The sequence below is a fragment of the Zingiber officinale genome, chromosome 4B (genome assembly GCF_018446385.1).
Source record: "Zingiber officinale cultivar Zhangliang chromosome 4B, Zo_v1.1, whole genome shotgun sequence".
Classification (NCBI taxonomy): Eukaryota; Viridiplantae; Streptophyta; class Magnoliopsida; order Zingiberales; family Zingiberaceae; genus Zingiber; species Zingiber officinale.
Genome location: NC_055993.1, coordinates 98,057,392 through 98,070,956, shown reverse-complemented (window position 1 = coordinate 98,070,956; position 13,565 = coordinate 98,057,392). Strand labels below are relative to the sequence as shown.

General features: G+C 39.8%; 1 non-coding gene across 1 annotated transcript; it reads left to right on the top strand.

Moving 5' to 3' along the window:
- The first annotated feature begins 485 nt into the window (after window positions 1-485).
- LOC121978905 lies at window positions 486-591 on the top strand. Its single transcript, XR_006111233.1, has one exon. It is a non-coding gene; the product is annotated as a small nucleolar RNA R71 (small nucleolar RNA).
- Window positions 592-13,565: the final 12,974 nt, after the last annotated feature.

Below are 13,565 nucleotides of genomic sequence, written 5' to 3'. Positions count from 1 at the left end.
GATGACTTTTCCACCCAGGGTTGTACGTATTTGAGTATGGGTTGTTCTGCCTTTGATTAAAATCCATGATTCCATCACATTGCTCTAATTGATTAATTTGTGCAGTGATAGCCCCCAATGGACATGAGTCATTTGAATGTTCAAAACTTCCACATACTTCACAAGAAGAAACAACGGCATTGACCGTATTTGAAATAACTCCCATATTCTCAAACCTTTTTGTGAGAGCATCCAGTTTTGCAGCCAATAAAGTAACTACATCGACATCAAACTTCCCTAATGCTTTTGTTGTTGGGTTCACACAAGAATAGCCACCACTTCTTTCATTAGCCCATTGATGGTGATTTTGTGCTACACTTTCAATTATCTCTTCGGCTTCATCCAAGCTCTTATTCATAAGTGCCCCTCCAGTGGTTGAATCAAGGGACACTTTTGTATGATAATTGATGCCATTATAAAATGTATGTAGCACTAACCACCTTTCCAAACCATGGTGTGGGCATTGTCTGAGCCTACTATTGTATCTATCCCAAGCTTCAAATAAAGATTCTGAGTTAGCTTGTTTGAAACTAGCAATAAGATTCCTCATATGAACTGTTTTACTTGGAGGATAGAATTTATCAAGAAATTGTTGCTCGCATTGCTCCCATGTGGTGATGTTATTTGGAGCCAAAGAATTTAACCATTACTTGGCTCTATCTCTCAAAGAGAACCCAAATAATAATAATCGCACTGCCTTTGAAGGAACAGTATTCATCTTCATTGTGCCGCATATCTCATAGAAGACCTCCAAGTGTTGATTTGGGTCTTCATGCGGTCCTCCACCAAACTGATTTTGCTGCACCATAGATATAATTGCAGGTTTGAGCTCAAAATTGTTTATTTCAACTGAAGGCCTTGAAATACTAGATTGAAAACCCCTAGCGTAAGGTGCTGCATAATCCTTTAGTGGTCTATTAGCCATGATAGAATGTTCTTGTTCTTCTTGTTGTCTTTGCAGAATTTTTCTTCTATGAAATGTTCTGTCTATATCAGGGTCTAGAGGAAGAAGTTCTCTTGCAAAGTTAGATCTTCGCATACACAAGAACAAGATAGCAAGATATGTTTACAAAAGGAAAAGGAAGAAAGAAACTAGATCAAAAGAAAAACAGAGAGAAGTTAGACTAAAATGTTAAAATAAAAAATACAGAATTAGAATTATAACAAAAAGAATTGACAAGAATGTTATACAAGAAAGGAAAAACTTATGAAAATAGGATTCTAAAGATTAGTTACAACTATGCAAATGAAAAGAAAAGAAAAGTTATGTTTAGTCTAACTAAATTGATAATCCCTAATGTTATGGCGCAGTCCCCGGCAACGGCGCCAAAAACTTGTTGACCTCCGCAAGTGTACGAAAATGTCGTAAGTAATAATAAAACATATTGTATCCACAGGGACTAGAATAAGCACTAAAGATGTCTCAATGTGAATTAGCTAAACAACTAATCAATTGGTTTTCAAAAGCTAAGTATGACTATGAAATGTAAACAAAGAAATAAAAGAATAAGAAACAAGAATAAGAGAAATGGTAAAGGTATGTTCTAGGAGTTTTGGTTTCTTTGTAATGTTATTCAATGTAATGATCTATCAAATCTTATTTCTCAATTGTCCATCATTTGTAGAAGTTTGTCGGTTTCCTCTTGCAATAGACAACCGGCCTAGGACTGAAATATATCTAAATGCGATCAATTAGGAATGAAGCCTATGTTGTCCTTACACGGGCTTGCTTGTCACGTGCGTCCCTCGGAAAATCAACATAGAAATCCACTACTTCAACCTCATTAGGATATAAAGATTAATGCATCCAATCCATCCTACCCTCTTGAAATACCTAATTTCCCTTTCAAGATTACCCCTCAAACGTCCTTACACGGGCATGTTCCTGTCACAAACGTCCCTCGGAAAATCGAATGAGAAACAATCCATACAAGATCCACAAGATATTCAAACATTTAATTAAGCATGGTAATTAAGCCCTAATCACAACAATCCACACAAGAAAGAATAGATACAAACAGGGCAAAATCATAGAAATAGGAATTTTGGCAAATCCACAAGAGTTTACATCAAATCTCCATTACAAATTCTCCCTCCATCCTAGAACAAGAGATCTAATCCATGGAATAAGGAAAGAATCCCAAAGATAAGGAAAAGACAAACATCTTGATCCCAAATCCAAGAAAGAAAGGGAAGAAAAGCTTATCTACGATGAAGAACCGTCTTCGGATCCAATTCTCATTCCCCGGAGTCGAAGCATTGAAGATCCACCCTTGATTCACTAGAAATCCCTCCAAGAAGGTGGAGGAATGCCCAAATCTTGAATTTCCCCTAAAAGGGAGAAGATCCCCTTTCAAATGATGAAGACACCCTTATATAGAGAAGGGGTTTGGGCGCCACACGACCCCGTGACACGGCCGTGTGAGGTTCACACGGCCGAAGCCATTCCCTTCTCTGCCAACCTTACACGGCCATGTGTGGTACACGGCTGTGACATGCATCTTCCATGACCCCCCTTGCACGGCAGTGTAGATCTACACGGCCTGGACTGCTTCTGCCTCTGGAAACTTGGCACGGCCGTGTGGTGTACATGGCCAGGGCCCTCTTGCTCACTGGAAATCCTGCACAACCGTGTAGTGTACACGGCCAAGGCTTCCCTCGTCTTTGGAAATCTTACATGGTCGTGTGGTTTTACACGACCTGGCTCCATTTGGCTTCAAACTTGGCACGGCCGTGTGAGGTTCACACGGTCATGGTCACTTCCTTTTTTGCTACAGCTACATGGCCAAGGATCTCCACACGGCCTGGGCAATCCCCCATGGCAAGGTCGTGTGAGGTTCAGGAATGGTGCCTTCCTCTTTTGCTTCGCTTGCAGATTTGGCCTTGAACACGAATCCTTCACCAAATTTGACTCTTGTGTATAGAAAATGCACAAAAGCATATCTCCGAACAAAAAGAGTAAATATGCTAAAAGGAAAGCTGGAAGTACGAAAATACGTAGACAAAGCATGCTCAAAGTATATGAATGTGCGTCAAAACATGCTAAACAAGTGTATACGATCTACGCACATCAGGTAGCACTACACTTTTTCACCTCAGTGGAATCATCTAACTGAATGTACCTTCTAGGTTACTTAACCAGGTACATATAATCCATGGTCAAAGTCCCCATGGAATAGGATATATCGATCCTCTACAGACTAGTCAAGCCAACAATGGTATGTGACTAATTCAATCCATCCTACGTCTGTACAAGTCATGTACTCAAATGTGTCTTCCAGATTATCTAACTAAACATGAATAACCCAAAGGTCAAAATCTTCATGAAATAGTGTAATTCGATCCCCTGCTGGCGAACTAATAAAAGTAGTCAGTACTCTACTAACTACACCGACAAGAATGGATCAGTCTTCTACTGATCAAGTCAATAAAGGTAAATCGATCCTCTACTAACCGAAACAACAAGAGTAAATTGGTCCTCTATGGACCGAACCAACTAAAGTAGATCAATACTCTACTGAGCAAGTCAACAAGGGTACATCGGTCCTCTACTAACCGAAACAACATGATATTTAGCAGATACTAACCACTACCAAACTAGTGATAACCGAAACTAATAATACTGGTGGTATGATAAAAGAAATCCCATGAGACTGTAATCCTTAATCTCTAGTAGGGTCAACCGTAATCAGTGATTGACCCAACACATGTGATGTATGCTACAAACAACTAGACAGGTACTAACAAAAGAGTACTAATACAAGACATAACTATCAAAACAACTATGCATGTACTAACAGAAATGTAAGATAACAATATGCAAACATACCCCCTATAGCTTGGAGATTCCTGTCGCTGCCTGGTCCCAAAACTCGAAAAGTCACATCGAGAAATCAAATCGTGAAAAATACAAATCACAGAAAATAGGCCTCGTAAACTTGTGGCTCTGATACCAATAAATTGTCACGCCCCGAGAGGAGTCCCTGCCAGATAAAAATCTGGCAGCATCTCCCCTGTACCGATGAAAATATTAAACATACATACAAAATACATCAGCCACATACGGTTGGAATATATACACAATCACGCAGTTATATAATCAGCCCACTCGACTGGAACAAGAATAAACACAACCACGCAGTTATATATATACTAAACAGCTCACACGGCTGAAAATAAAACATAGTGGAAATCACAAATAACGATCACAAAACCATGATACAACCAACTGCAAGCCGGCTCGGCTTGACACGATACCACATCAAACCAAATACAAGATATTACAACGCCAAACTCCATATAAAAGATAAAAACACACGAATAAGTACAAAACTAAAAAACACAAATAGCAAAGAAAACCAAACCAGAAGATCGTCCTCGAATGTGACGTGGGACTGGCGAACAGGACCTCCAAGCGACTCCATAAATCCTCTACCTGCTACCTGGCGAAATAAACCAGTTTACGGGGTGGTGAGCACTAAGACTTAGCGGGTAATAGACAGATAGTGCATGAACATAATAAATAACTAGAGATACAAGGTATATAGTCTCGTAGGAAAAATAACAAATACAACAGTGATATCATAATAAGTGTCCATACCTGAAACCATATCCTAAGCTAGTAATAGAAGGTCAGGAGTAGCAAAAACCTGCTATAGTATTGCTCATACCTACATGGGTATCGTGTGAGGTATATACATGTTAACAATAAGTAAGTCAGTGTCTAAACACATATAACAGATGTATATCTCAACATATGTAAGAATAACAGCATAAGAAATAGCAGCATAAGTAAGCAACAGCAGCATAAGTATAAAACAATAGCGTATGGACGGATGGTCACCCCACCCACCTCTCTGTACCACGACCCCTGTATGGTCGAGAGGTCGGATCAATGACAACTGTATGAAACTCCAGTCGCCACTACTCTCGAGTGACCAAGTGGACAGTTTACATAGTAGCTATCTAGCTACATAGCAATGGGGTCCCTGCTGCTCACAACTCCAGCCGCCACTACCCATGAGTGGTCAAGTGCGGCACGACAAGACAAGCGACACGCTCCAGCTACCACTACCCATGAGTGGCCAAGCGGTCGGTCCTGGCCAACGACCCTCTCAACCACAAGGGAGACATGGTCGCCGGCATGCATGCAATGACATAATGCGTAAAATGCAGCAGTCATCATATATATATAAATAGAAACAGGTATGCTACATGAAGCCAGCATGCTCAATAAGAAACATGAATAAATAGTAGTCAAAGTAAGTAAACATAGTATCTGGTATCTATATATCTCGTATCTAGTATCTAGTGTCCAGTATTTGCTAAATATCATGGATAGCAATGAGAGGCTGTATCGATATAGAAATGAGTAGCTCAAAGACTGAGTGGAAGTATCAAGCACGGAAAAATATGAGTGGAGTCAAGATAAATACAGGAACTATCTGAACGTATAGCTCATGCATTAAGAACAATATACTAAAGAGATAAAGTAAGAAGTACCCGCCTTAATCTGTCGATCGCACTAAGCAATCCCACGTCGAGATGCTTGTCCCAAATCCAAGTCCTGTGATCGCATAATGTATTTAGATAATTACATATGAAGTAATAATAGCTAAATAAACTCCCCACCTAATTAGAGTAACCCCAATCGAACATGATTATGGGTTAATCCCCCAACTAACCATAATCATACTATAACCTAATTAGATTAGGTCTATACATGCATATATCTAAACTCATCCAATTCATCACATAACTATCCAATTTCATAATCATCCCATGATCACTAACCACCAATCAAGTAACAGGACTAATCAGCTAACATGGATAATAATATAATCAAGGTAATCTCCAAAATAAGACCTTCGTCAATCTACAGATATATCAATTAATCCATGTATTATCACTAACCTCATATACGTTAACCATAATTCAAACAGAACCCTCAATTCTAGAAATGAAGCAACTAAATCAATTGTTTATTCTCCAACCAAATTGATTCAACCTCATTGATTACAACATGAGATGAAACAAAATCATAATTGAATCTATCTAAATTTCCCTATATTTTGTTCACATGTAAACCCAGATTTCCATAAGGAAATTAATGAACAAACTATAGGGAGTAAGAGTTTCTTGTTACCAATGCTTCTCCTCTTCTCCAGTGGCAGTTCTTAGAGGCGGCAAATAGCGATAGATCTGCTATCCAAATCCGATGAAGCACTGTCGGTGGTCACAAGGCTAGCCACGGCTATGCTAGTGGGGGTGGTCGCAAGATGTTCAGGGTGGTTGCGATGGCTAGAGCAGAGGTGAGGCAAGGATGTTGTTGGCAGTCTCGGCACCCACCCAAAAGAGCAGTGAAGATGGAGTCGCCGAATCGGAGAGTCAACAAATGGTTGCTCGTGGCTGAAGAGGGGCCGACGGCAACGAAGAGGAACATCAGCGAAGGTTAGGGCTCGTGACTGAAGAGGGGTGTGTGGCTGCTCCCATAATGACCGGCAGAATCGATGATCAATGGCTTGTCAGGGACGACGTGATTGGGGCATCGCGAGAGGGAAGAGAAACATCACGAGTTGAGAGAAGAGGAGCTCGACGACGGATCGGGAGAGAGTGGTAACGCTGGAGTGGAGCTAGGGCACAATACGAAGGAGATGATGATAGATCTGTGTCGGTGCTTGGGCCCGTTGTCAACCGACCGGTGATGCTCGGAGGTGGAGAACAGGCAGAGATGAGAGAAGAGAGAATGAGTGGTGGAGGTGGGGAAATCGGGAAAGAAAAGAAAAGAAATTAGGGATTTAATATTTAGGTCTAATTCATTAACACCTAAGTTGAGTCCAAATCAACTCCCAATCGGAAAAGAAGATTTTGTAAGCGATTAAGCAGGAAGGCTTAATCGCTTACATCTTGTTCTCGCGCGAACAGAAAGCTTCCTAATCAATTAGGCTAATTGATTAGGAAGGCTTAATCAATTAGGTTAGTCGATTAAGTTTGAAAATACAGTTGTTGTGAGCCCGATAAAAAGGGTTCGTGTGCACTGTTCCAGATATTGCTCCGCTCATCTTCTCCATCAGTTCTTGCAAGTTCAGGGCTGAGGTGCTGTGCTGCATTTCTGAAGCCTACAAGAGGCAATCAAAAGCAACAAGGTCAAGCAAGAAGAGGTTTTTGTTATACTTGTATGAATTTTCTTCTTGTTTTGAGTTGTATGTTTATGTGAGAGTTGTAAGAGGTTTCTCCACCTCCGATTGTTCTGAGAAGGAGTTGTTTACATAGTGGAGTGTGTGGTTGAGTGTGGATCCTTAGATTAGTCACCTCTTCTTGAGGTGGATACCAACTAAATCCTTTGTGTTAGCATTGGGAGCTTGTTTCAAGTTCTATCTGTTGTAAATCATCATCACGAAGCAATCAAACGAAGCGCGACAAGCCACTCAAACCCCTCTAGCTACAAATCGACCCTTACATGCTACACACTCAAGGGTTATCTGGTTCAAAGATGGACTCCTCTTTTATTTTATAAGTGCAATGTTGGCTCTGTATTATGTTGGTGCAATCGACCTAGGTTTTCATTGGTACGATCATAGTTTTGATGTGTGTGTCAAAGAGTTTAAGTTAGGTTCACCCTTGTATTTGATATGTGTATTTGAGTTGTGCAGGTTTGTAGGATACACATGCGACTCAGGTTGATGGCTTCGGGTCCGGTGAAGGATGAGGCATCCGAGGGACCGTGGACAAGGCAGCAAGGACAAGGGTCGAGGGAAGCGATTTCGAGGCATACGCGAAGGATGGCATTGGAGGTGAGCCGCAGGCTTGAATGCATCTAAGGGACGAGAGCCAAAGAACGTATGCTTGAAGGCTCTGTTAAAGCTGCAAATGAAGCTTCAAATGAGTCGTAAGGGTGAGGGTACGAGTGCACGAGAGATTGTACTCGGAGTAAAATCCTAGTTTTAGGGTTTTACTGCAGCAGTACTGTAGCGTTACTGTAGCAGTACTGTAGCAGTCGACTGCATGTTTTAGCAGTCGACTGGGTGTGAACAGAATGGTTCTGTTCGTTCGGTCAGTGTGGATCAGTCGACTACAAGTTTTAGCAGTCGACTACATGTTTTAGCAGTCGATTGGTAAATAACCGTTGGCATACTGTTGGTGCTGCGAAGTAGCCGTTGGCTACCTCCAACGGTAACACCAGTCGACTGATGGTTTTGCCAGTCGACTGGTGCCGAGATGAGTTGATATGATGATCAACTCTCTTCTCTTATTTAAGGGAAGCTTTGGGGCTTGAAGGAGGTTACTCATGCTTGTTGAATAACTCCTTGTCATTTCCCAAAGCTTCCAAGCCTACTCTCTTCCTCCTAAACCTAAGTTCATCATTGTAAAGAGGAAGAGAGCCTTTGTAAGAGGTTTGCTCCACCGAGAAGGAGAAAGCTCTAGCCGGAGATTGCCGGGGATTGATCCACCGAAGGATCAAGTGCTCGTCCACCTCAAGGACACGCCGTGGAGTAGGAGCAAGTAATCTCCAAACCATGTTACATCGAGCTTGTTAGCGATTTAGTATTCTTTCTTTATTGTTTTCATTAGTTAGTTGTATTTCCGCGTGTGCACTAATCTTTTGTAGAAAAGAAAAGAAGTTGGGGGTGACCTAGCTATCCAACCTCCCTTCTAGCCGGCCACCGATTCCTTACAAGTGGTATCAGAGCAAGGAAGCTCTTCAACAGATTAATCGCCAAGAAGAGCACTTCATCAAAATGGCCAGCTCAAACATTCATCCACCGAAATTCGAAGGGGACTTCTCATGGTGGAAGAAGAAAATGGAGATATTTTTCAATACCGATTTTGACATTATTCTAATCATGAAAAGTGGTTTTGAAGAGCCTAAGGATGAACGCAATGAGACAATCGACATAACAAGATGGACTAAAAGGCAAAAAGAATAACATCTAGCAAATTTCAAGGCAATGCATCACCTACTACATGTTCTTCCACAACAAGAAGTAACAAGAATTGGAAACTATACAAGTGCCAAAGACTTGTGGGAAAAGCTAGTGGAGCTTCATGAAGGGACATCGGAAGCAAAATTGGCAAAAAGAGACCTCCTTCGAACTCAAGTCAACAATATCAAGCTTGAGAAAGGAGAAAATGTATCAATTTTACATTCTAGAATTAAGGAAATTATTAATGGACTAACAAGTGTAGGTGAGACACTTTCAAATCGAGACATGATGATGAAAGCCCTAAATGCTTTCCCAAGAACCACAACTTGGAGCTCCATTGTAGAATCATACTACATATCAAAGGACCTAGAGAAATCCTCTCTAGATGAACTCTTCTCAACAATGGAGCTTCACGAAACAAGAGTTGAAGGATTAAATGGAGAAGCTCATAGATCAAGAGGAGTAGCCCTTGTGGCAAACAAGGGAAAGAAGAAGAAATCTTCATCACCACCATCTTCCGACTCCGAAGAATCAAGTGCCTCAATGGATAGCGATCAAGAGGCATATATGAAGAAGGAAGGGAAGAAGAAGGAGGAGAAGAAGACAAAAGAAAAAGGGAAGAAGGCTCAAAACCTAAAAGCAACATGGGATGATCCATCATCATCATCGAAGGAAGAAGAGCACCATGTAGTCAATTTTGCTCTAATGGGAATTGATGATGTAGTCTCCACCTCATCCGAAAATGAAGAGGGAAAGAGCTCAAGTGAAGATGAAGAAGGGAGCTCAAGTGAAGGGGGAGGTCAAACATCGGATTCGGACATCTCGGTAAGTGAGGTATACAATCTTCCTCCTCATGTCTTAATTAAGATCATTAAAAGTACAAATGATGATTTGTTCAAGGCAAAAAGGAAAAATAAAACCTTGAAAAATGACATTTGCATGCTTAAAGAAAAATTAGAATCCATGTCTATTAGGGATGATGATATGCATGCTTCTTCTAATTCTTCAAATGATTCATGTTTAGAAGAAGAAAATAGGAAATTAAGGAAAAAGGTAGAATACCTTACCAATGCCCTTAGAAAATTTGAAATTGGCTCTAAAACCCTAAACATGATCATTGGGAGACAAAGGGCAAGTTTTAAGAAAAATGGGCTAGGATACAATGAACCCAACAATGAAAAGACCTACCATTGTCTACTTGCTAGGGGGCAATCAAAAACCAAGACCATAGATAGAAAATGGATACCCAAGGAATATTTGGTGAACCCAATTAGAAAGAATTTCTATTGGGTGCCAAAATCAATCCTCAAGGGTTAGAGAATTTTAGGTTAGTCAACCATTAAAATCATAGTTCAAATCCTTGAAAAATGGTTGACTTGAGACCTTAAGGGGGAGCACTTAGCCTTGATAGAAATTCATGATCAAGGGGGCAAAGTAGAGGTTACCATTATACCTTATCTCACAATGACTTGTATGATTTTCCAACCATAAATGTGAGATTATGGGATGATACTAATAATTCACATATGCTTATGGCATTTTGATGAGTTATGAAATATATCAAATTTTTAGTGATCATAGGCCAACTATGGGGAAAGCAAATGTTTAATTAATGGACATCTTTCCCATAGATCATAGTTGGACATTTCAAATGTTTTGAAAACAATTCTATGTTTTATTTACAGTGGATAGTTATTTTGAAACATATGAATTTAAAACTAGGTTTTAATTTGATACAAACTTGAGTGTTTTTCAAGGTGTTTGAGTTTTTATTAAAACTTCAAAAATATAATGAATTTTCAAGAAACCATATTTTTCCTTGTTAAAGAACATTATAAGGAATGTGTATTCAAAATTTCATGATTTTTCTAATTTTCCTAAATTTTCTATGCATTTCTGAAGTTGGTTTTAAAATGTTGAAAATTGGGTTGGTTTGTGTCAGTCGACTGCGACAGATAGTAGTCGACTGGTAGCTATTTTCTAGCACTGACAAGAGCTAATTTTGGATATTTTTAAGTCCACATTGATACCATAGTATGTATACATGTTTGGTATAACTTTTGATGGTGTCAAAGGGGGAGAAATGCGAAGGTTTAAGTTTGAAACATAACTATGTGCAAAACTTGAAAATTACGGTTGAAAGCATATGTTAAAGGGGAGCTTGGGTATTATGCTTCATGTTTACATATTGCTTCTAATTTTCATGTTGATATTTATGCCTTAATGCGAAGGTTTAAGTTAGAAACCTAACTATGTGCAACTATGTGCAAACTTGAAAATTATGGTTGAGAGCATATGTTAAGGGGGAGCTTGGGTATTATGCTTCATGTTTACATATTGCTTATAATTTTCATGTTGATATTTATGCCTAACTTAAACATATTTCCACACATCAAAAAGGGGGAGATTGTTGGTGCAATCGACCTAGGTTTTGATCGGTACGATCATAGTTTTGATGTGTGTGTCAAAGAGTTTAAGTTAGGTTCACCCTTGAATTTGATATGTGTATTTGAGTTGTGCAGGTTTGCAGGATACACATGCGACTCAGGTTGATGGCTTCGGGTCCAGTGAAGGATGAAGCATCCGAGGGACCGTGGACAAGGCAGCGAGGACAAGGGCCGAGGGAAGCGATTTCGAGGCATACGCGAAGGATGGCATTGGGGTTGAGCCGCAGGCTTGAATGCATCCGAGAGACGAGAGTCAAAGAAGTATACTTGAAGGCTCTGTTAAAGCTACAAAGGAAGCGTCAAATGAGTCGTAAGGGTGAGGGTACGAGTGCACGAGAGATTGTACTCGGAGTAAAATCCTAGTTTTAGGGTTTTACTGTAACAGTACTGTAGTGTTACTGTAGCAGTACTATAGCAGTCGACTGCGCAATCGACTGGGTGCGAACAGAATGGTTCTGTTCGTTCGGTCAGTGTGGATCAATCGACTGCAAGTTTTAGCAGTCGACTGGTAAATGACCGTTGGCATACTGTTGGTGTTGCGAAGTAGCCTTGGCTACCTCCAACGGTAACACCAATCGACTGATGGTTTTGCCAGTTGACTGGTGCCGAGATGAGTTGATATGATGATCAACTCTCTCCTCTTATTTAAGGGAAGCTTTGGGGCTTGAAGGAGGTTACTCATGCTTGTTGAATAACTCCTTGTCATTGTCAAAGCTTCCAAGCCTACTCTCTTCCTCCTAAACCTAAGTTCATCATTGTAAAGAGGAAGATATCCTTTGTGAGAGGTTTGCTTCACTGAGAAGGAGAAAGCTCTAGCCGGAGATTGCCGGGGATTGATCCACCGAAGGATCAAGGGCTTGTCCACCTCAAGGACACGCCGTGGAGTAGGAGCAAGCAATCTCCGAACCACGTTACATCGAGCTTGTTAGCGATTTGGTATTCTTTCTTTATTGTTTTCATTAGTTAGTTGTATTTCCGCGTGTGCGCTAATCTTTTGTAGAGAAGAAAAAAAGTTGGGGGTGAGTTAGCTATCCAACCCCCCTTCTAGCCGGCTACCGATCCTTTACATATTATTCTTTTCATATTTATGTGGATGATATTCTTTTAATTGACACTGATTAAGAAGGCATCACTACTCTAATTTGTCTTCTCAATCAAGAATTTTATATTTTAGATCTTGGTATGACTTATTTCTTTCTTGGTATTGAGCTTTTCTCAAATTTTGTGTATTCTCTCCTCTCACAAAGCTAATAAATTGGTATTGAGCTTTTCTCAAATTTTGTGTATTCTCTCCTCTCACAAAGCTAATAAATTACTAGGATTCTCCAATGGGCTAAAATAAATCCTATTTCTTTACTAATTGTTGTTGGTAACTTTTCTACACCTTCATCATCTCCTACCCTAGTTGATCCTTAAATATATCAAAGAATTGTTGGAGCCTAACAATATGATACAATCATACGGCCTGACATCAACTTTGTTGTCAATTGGGCTTATCAATTTATGCATGCTCCCGTTGAACATCAGTTTAAAAGATTGACAACCAAACTCAACGTTCTAGACATCTCATTGAGTCTATTGAAGGGTAATTAAGACAAATATAGTAATTCAGGATGATAATCATAAATTGATTTCAATCGTCAAAGACTTATCACATTCAACATGCCAGCCACATCATAATTATTATTATTTCCATAATTTTAATTACAAAATTTGTCATATTATTTTCGGCAAAAAATTTTTAAAAAGGCACCCCTTTTTTTCCAAATCATCAAAGTGGCATCCCACTTTTATTTTTTATCAAAAGGGCGCTCCACCCACCATTCAGTAGTATACATTTACCCTCCTATCTTCCCATTATTATCTCTCGCCTAAATTTCCAGCTTAAATTTTGAATTGGTCAAACACGTTGTAGCAACTATGAAATTGTAGCGATTACGCATGTTGTAGCAGCTATGGTTTGTAGCTACTATAACGTGAATGTTAGGTGAGCAAGTCGAATTCAGGTTGTAGTAGTTATCAAACTGTAGCTGTTATAACGTGAATGATAGGTGAATATGATTGAATTCATATTGTAGTAGTTATGAAATCATAGTTACTACAAAATGTGTAGAAGCTACAAAATCGTAGTTGCTACAATGTGAATACTTTTGGA